General features: G+C 33.1%; 1 pseudogene; it reads right to left on the bottom strand.

Annotated features, from left to right (window-relative positions):
• Positions 1-1,299: 1,299 nt before the first annotated feature.
• The window catches only part of LOC105091809 (retinoic acid receptor RXR-gamma-like), a 63,117-nt pseudogene continuing 57,200 nt past the window's right edge, over positions 1,300-7,216 (bottom strand).

Below are 7,216 nucleotides of genomic sequence, written 5' to 3'. Positions count from 1 at the left end.
CTATTTTGGCCAGAGAATAAAATCTGTATACATTTTATTTTTTAAATTTATTGAGTTTTGTTTTATAGTCTAGCATATAGTGAACCTTAAAAACATTTTTTTCCCCATGGAAAAGAATGTGTATTGAGTACACATTATGTTGACTATAATAATGTAATAAACAATATTTCCAGTGGTAAATAGTGCTGTTATTAGTGTCTTATTATTCTATCAGTTGTTGATAGAGGGATGTTAATATCTTCTTCTATGTTTGTTGAATTGTCTATTTCTTTTTACAATTCATTCATTTTTATTTTGTGTATTTTGAGGCTATTTTATTATTTTGAGATGCATATACATTTAGAAATATGTCCTACTGATGACTTAGTCCTTTTTTCATTATAAAATGTCCTACTTTACTTCTTGAAGTCCATTTTATATGATATTAAGATAGCCACTCCAATTTTACTAAGCTTACTGTTTGTATAGTAAACCTCATTCTATTACTTCACTTTCAATCTACCTATGACTTTATATTTAAAATATTTTTCTTATAGGCTACATGTAAGTGCAGTTTTACATTTTAATCAATCTCTGGTTCTTGGTGCTTAGGCAATTAACATTTAATTATTGATATGGCTGGATATAGTCTCATATGGTTGATACAGCCTCATTTATTGCTTGTTTTTTGTTTATCCCCTCTGATTTTTGCTGCTCTGTTTTACCTTTTATCTCTTCTTTTGGATTTTATTTGATCTTTATATTTAAGGTATATATTGGATTTTTGGCTATATATCTTTACATAATTTTTTTTACCACTATAGGAATTAAAATACACATATTCAAGTATTCACAGTCATCTCAAAATAAGGTTGCACTACTTCAATAAAATACAGAATGTTTGCAACCATATAGGTCTCTTTATACCCCCACTAAGCCTTATCTTACGGTTGTTAAATCTTTTACATCTACGTATATTGAAAGTCCCATTGTACATTGTTATACTTTTTGCTGTCATCATGTGTTTATATTTTAAATAAAAATAAAAATAGTCTATTATGTTTAATTAAATATTTATCATTTCTACTCTCTCTTCATTCTTAAAGAGCCAAGATTCCCTCTGGTATCATTTTCCTTCAACCTGAAGAGATTTCTTTAACATTTCTTATAGAGTAGGTTTGCTAGTACAGATGCTCTTACTTTTCATTCATCTCAGAATACCTTTCTTCATTCCCTTAATATCTTCATTTCCCTTATGTGCTCAATGTCTCCAATCTGTTTTTCTTTCCTCTACAATCTGATAATATTTGTTTGCTTTGATCAGAAACAATCCTCAGGTCAGGGAGGCTGAAACTGGTGGGGTGCAGGTGATCTGCAGCAGGATCTACATCTCCACGAGGAAGGTGTCAATGGGGGTGTCCCTGAAGAGCTTGAAGAAAAGGTACTCCAGGCATGACGCCTGATGGAGTGCAGGGCTGGGAGGCACAGCAGCAGTTTTGCAAACCTGCCTGGTTGTTCCAGGTACTTCTGCTTGGTGTTAGCCTCAAGAATGGCATAAATTTTCTCTCCCAGAGCCTCTGGGGGGTTGGACAGACCCTCGGCATCTGGGTTAAACAGCATGATGGCTCACAGGCCTCCCAGCTCCATTGCATCCATCTGCTTCATTTTGAACACCAGCTCAGTCAGAACTCTGACAAAGATGGAGCCTGCCTCAGCACTTTGGACACTGCTCAGGTGAATGTATAAACTCATGGCCAGAAGGATGCCATCCTGCCCACAGAAGCCAGTAGGAGAAGAAGAGGACAGCCAGCAATCCACTCTACCCTGTCTGGAACAAAATGACCTGGACCTCCAAGGTGAGGTCAGAGAAATGGGAAACGCAGTTGGTCCATTCAAAGAGAGGGGTAAGTGGCTTATCAGCTTTTTCTTTTCCCCCCAACACAGGGCATTTATTGTACCTTTAAAACATTACAAACAGGAATCATCCAGCATCTTACTGTTTTTGTAGCTGGACAACTTAGGTCTGAATCATCAGCATGCTAACTGTTCCATTTTCAGAAACATAAATACCATCCCAAATGTTTCTGCTATCTGTGTTTTTAACTGTTGGGGCTTGCTAAATCAAAGCCGCTGAATTTGATACAAGGTCAATGTTGTTTCCTTCAGGAATTAACTCATTTTTTCTGGCACTTGAGATACTCAACAAGCCACGCTTGGCCTCATTTGAACCTTGCAGATGTATTTTTCACCCAAGAAATTTCACATTTCAACAAGAGCTCCATTCTTCTGAATAATGACGCTGATGGGGAAGTGAGTACACACAATCTCATCTTGAAATGGGAGCCCATTGTAACGCCCCTGACCACGTTCTGTGCATGGCTACAAGGCAGTGCAAAAAGGTGGCCCATTCCTTTCTATTTCTCCACGATTTGGTAACTCAGAGCCTCTTCTTTTTCTTTCCAAGGAAACTTTTTTGTATTTTATCCAAAGATTTATTTGTAAGCAAAAGACACTGCAGTGACTTTATGCAGCCATGGCATATCTGTAACTCTGTATAAACTATATAAGAGTGATTGCAGTGATGAAAGTGTGGGTTTCAGATATGGAAAAAGGCCTGGGCTATTCAATACAAAAAAACCTTTTGGAATATAAAGGAAACTAGTGGCCCTAACTCAGCATACATTAAAAAAAAAAATTCCTGATTGCTCATTGATTTAAATTTAAATACTATAAACAATAAGAGTTTTAAATATAATATATGCTATCTTTATAGTTAGAGGATAAAATATTTTAAAAATAAGATAGAATATGTACAAAATGTAAATAAGAAAAAAAATCAAGAAATCAGACTACATTATAACTAGCAGCTGTTTATTTTTACTACATTAAAAATAGCAGTAAGTGGGATAATATATAAAATATAAGTACATGACAAATGATTCATTTCCAGAATATGATTACATCTATTTATCTATCTACCTACCTATCTTCTATACCACACAGACAGAGAGACAGACAGGCAGACACACACACACACACACACACACACACAAAATTACAACAAAGATACAGACTACTCATTAGAAAAATTAGAAAAAGGCTTGAATGGGCATATTATAAAACAGAATGTCCAAATGGCTGATAAGCATTAAAAATGTATTTAACTTCATTAGTTTTCAAGGAAATATAAACCAAACAACACACAAATTCACACAATATGACACAACTTCTCATCTAAAAGAATGGTTGATATATTAGTTAACTATGGCCATAATAAAGCTATGTAAGAAATAAGTACATAATGTCAGCAGTATTCAATAGTGAGCATTTATTTAGCTTACCAGGTGTCAGGTCAGCTAAAGGTCAGCTAGTCTAGGGTAGGTTCCATTAGATGGATAGCTTTGCTCTGCTCCACGTGTCTTTCATACTTCTCCTGGGATCACATGGCTAATTTAGACATACACCTCTTGTGGACACTACTGAAACATAAGAAAGCAAGCCCAACCAAGCAAGCATTTCTCATTACTCTACTTACATTGTGAAGCTAACATTTCATTGACCAAAGCAATTCACATGAACAGGACTAGAATCTAATGCCAGGGAATTACATTCTACTCTGAAGGGTAGGAAGTATTTTTTATTAATAATCTAATCTATTGCAGTGATGGCAATATCAAGTGTTGGTGAGTATGCAAATTATCTGGAACTCTCATAATGATGGTGGAAGTGGAAATTGATGTAGCCACTTCAGATACTTATTCAGTATTATCTGAAAAAGCTGGACCAAGTTACAGTTTTGACCCAGCAATTCTATTACAGTCATATACCCAAAAAGTGCCCCCAAATACGTGTGTATGTATATGTTAGTACTAACATACATAATAGCTAAAGTGTAATAAGTAAATTGATGTATATTCACATTATGGAATACTATCAAACCAGAATATATGAACCATTGCCTCTTTAAACAACATAAATGAATGTCACAGAATAATACTGAATAAAAAAAGCAAAATTATATGAAATGATTCTATTTACAGAATTCAAAAACAGGCAAAAGTAACATAATGTGTTAGACGACAGGATAGTGGTTATCTTTCAGAGAAACTATTACTTAAAGGGGGAATGAAGAGCTTCTTGGGTGCTAAGACAGTTCTGTTTGTCCATCTGGGGATTGTTATTTTTTTGTTTTTGTATTTGTTTTGCTTTATTTTATATGTGTGAAAATTCATCAAACTGCTCACTTGTTTGTTGTTTCATATATGAATGTTACACTTCAAAAAATATTAAAATGAAAATTAAGAGAATAATACACACAAATTCCGGGACAATAATTAAAATAAAAGGAGGCTTTGAATGGTAGTCTGGAGAAGAACAGAAGATGATGAAGTGCTATTGGCAAAGTTCCAATTAAATTGGTTTGTGGGTTGAAGGATGTTCATTTTATTGCTTGTTTTTACCATGTAGATATATGTGTGTCAACATCTGTACAACTATTAGAAAATAATTAATAATCATAAGCTTGCAAAATGATATAATAAAAAGAGAAAGAACCTCATGATTGACAGTGCAGATTATCAAATGATTTATGAAATAAATGACTAAACATGACTAATTTATGTCAATATGTCTTACATACTTGCATGATAATAAATCATATATTAGTAATTGTATATTTCAATAAACACACTAGTATTACACTAGTTATTTTACCACTTTCTGTTTGCTGTTTCACACTAAATTCTAAACATCCATTTAAGTTTTTTGTGGTTGTTGCCACTAATAGTCATATGACCGGGTCATATTTCATTAACCAATCCTCTAGAGCACAAACAATGATGCAATAAACTGAAAGCCTTCCATGGTTGACCCTTGAACAACACAGGTCTGAAATGCATGGGTCCACTTGTATGCAGATTTTTTTTCACTCGTATGTACTATAGTACTACCAGATCCACAGTTGGTTGGTGTAGAAGGTTGGTGCCCCTAACCCCAGTATTGTTCAAGGGTCAACAGTATATAGATGCCTGTATTGTCCCATTCATGCAAATATGTTTGTGATATCAATTTTCAAGGATGAGAGTGTGGCAAAGAACTCTCAAGAATATTTCTGTCTAGGGGGGTGGGTATAGTTCAAGTGGTAGAGCACTTGCTTATCATGCATGAGGTCCTGGGTTCAATCCCCAGAACCTCAAATAAATAAACCTAGTTACCTCCCCCCACCAAAATAAAATAATTAAATAATACCATAATAAATAAAACATAAAGTTTTTTTTAATTAAAAAAAAGAATATGTCTGTCTATTAATAAATGATTCAAAATGGTGCAGCAATTGAGTTCATGTTCCATCAATAGCATATAAAGAGAATTTTTTCTTCATACCAAGAATTTTATCTTTGCCCATCTTTGCCTATTCATATAAGCTAGATAATTAAGATTGTTATTGGCATGGAGAAAAAAAGCTCTTTCATATGACTGTTGATGGGATGTGAACATATATATTGGTAGAGATAAATATAGATAGGTAGGTAAGTAGATAGACACAGGTATTTTTTAAAGTCTATTTTAAACATCTTTATTAGTGAGGTTAATCATTTGTCATACAGTTCATTTTTTTTTGCTCTCATTTATTTGAGATGTTCCTTTTCCTGATTGATTTATTAGTGTTTCTTTTATAATGAAAATAATGTGCACATTATATCTTTTGTTCATAGCACTAGATTTTGAATTTATCTTCCGGAAGTTTTGTTATGATTTTATTTCAACATAAGTCTCTGTTGGAATTTGTGCCAGTTTTCCCCAATGAATATTCACTCATAATTTAGTATCTATATTTTTGTTTAAAATTTTGAGTCAGCCAGAATTATTTTTGATGTAGGGACAGAGAAATCCAGCTTCATTTTATTTTCCAAATGGCTAGCCAGATAACTGTTGCATTGAATAAGAAATTAATTTAATTTCCACTAATTTGAAAGGTTTATCATATATTAAATTTAGGTATTTTATATACAAAATCTGCATCTTAGGATAGTTTAAACATACAGTGATTATGCAATTCTTTTTTACTTTATAGCAAAATTTAAGCCATTTCAAGTAAAAGTTGAGCCTACTTGGAAAGTATATAGTTGTAGATCATTGTATTCAACATGCTCTTCCATTTCTTTACCCTAAATCTCCCTGCACTTTGAAAGTCTTCACTTGTGTATAAATAGTTTTGGTGACAACATGCAAATATCTAATGTTGGAAACGAAATGACAGATTTATATTAAATTTTGTAGATGCTTAGAAAACATCATTTTTTTCAGCCTTATTTTTGGGTTTACTTCTTATATGTAATATATCTATGGAGAAAATGAAGCTCTTCAGTAACATAAATATAGGATCTTTATTCTTACATATGCTTTTTCATCTGATACGTGTAAACAGTCTTGAATTCATTTCAGGGAATGTATATAGCAAATCTAGCCAACAATACATATTCACCAATGTAAAAACCAGCTTGAAATCTTGTGTTCTTGCTATGTAAAAATTATTATTTTCTTCTCCTTTTCATGATAGTTTAGAACAAACTTGTATATTAGGAATCAGGGAAAGTAATGAAGATTATATAGTATGTATCGGTAAATGGGCTGAAAATGTTTTTTGATTGACCCTTTCTTTATAAATATGATTTGGGATTTCAAGAAGGGCATTTTAGAAATGCCACTCAGTATATTCAGCAAATGTTACCTTCTATCACAGAGGATAAGCTCCGAATGTGATCTGAGTTAAAAGGAACCATGAGAGAATAGCTTGTAAATGACACTTTAGCTTTTCAGTCTTGATTGAGTTCAATACTGAATTTGAGAACAGTATAGCTGCGTTTGTAAGCAAACTTTACTTCTTGTTTTGTATTATTATTAAGTGTTTTCCCTTAACATTCAGGAAAACTAGTTTTTCTATTGTAGTATTTAATTTCTCTGTTGCCTTGTTTATTTTCTGTCTGGAAGATCTGTCTAGTGATGTTAATGCAGTGTTAACATTCAGGAAATTATTGCTTCTTCCACTAAAGTCTGTATTTCACTTTTGTACTGAAATAGATTTTAAAACTTTGGATAGGTAGTCTTGAAATCGTAACTGTTCTTGTGATCATTCCTTGTATTTCCACAGAATTAATTTTGCTGTGAAACTTTTCCAGGAATCCTTTAGCAGGAGGTTCTCCCATCTTTTCTGGACCTTTGTGCTCTTAATACTGTT

Source organism: Camelus dromedarius, chromosome 1 (genome assembly GCF_036321535.1).
Source record: "Camelus dromedarius isolate mCamDro1 chromosome 1, mCamDro1.pat, whole genome shotgun sequence".
In the NCBI taxonomy this organism is placed as follows: domain Eukaryota; kingdom Metazoa; phylum Chordata; class Mammalia; order Artiodactyla; family Camelidae; genus Camelus; species Camelus dromedarius.
Note: the sequence above shows the minus strand (reverse complement) of the source record. Positions and strands in the feature narration are given on the sequence as shown.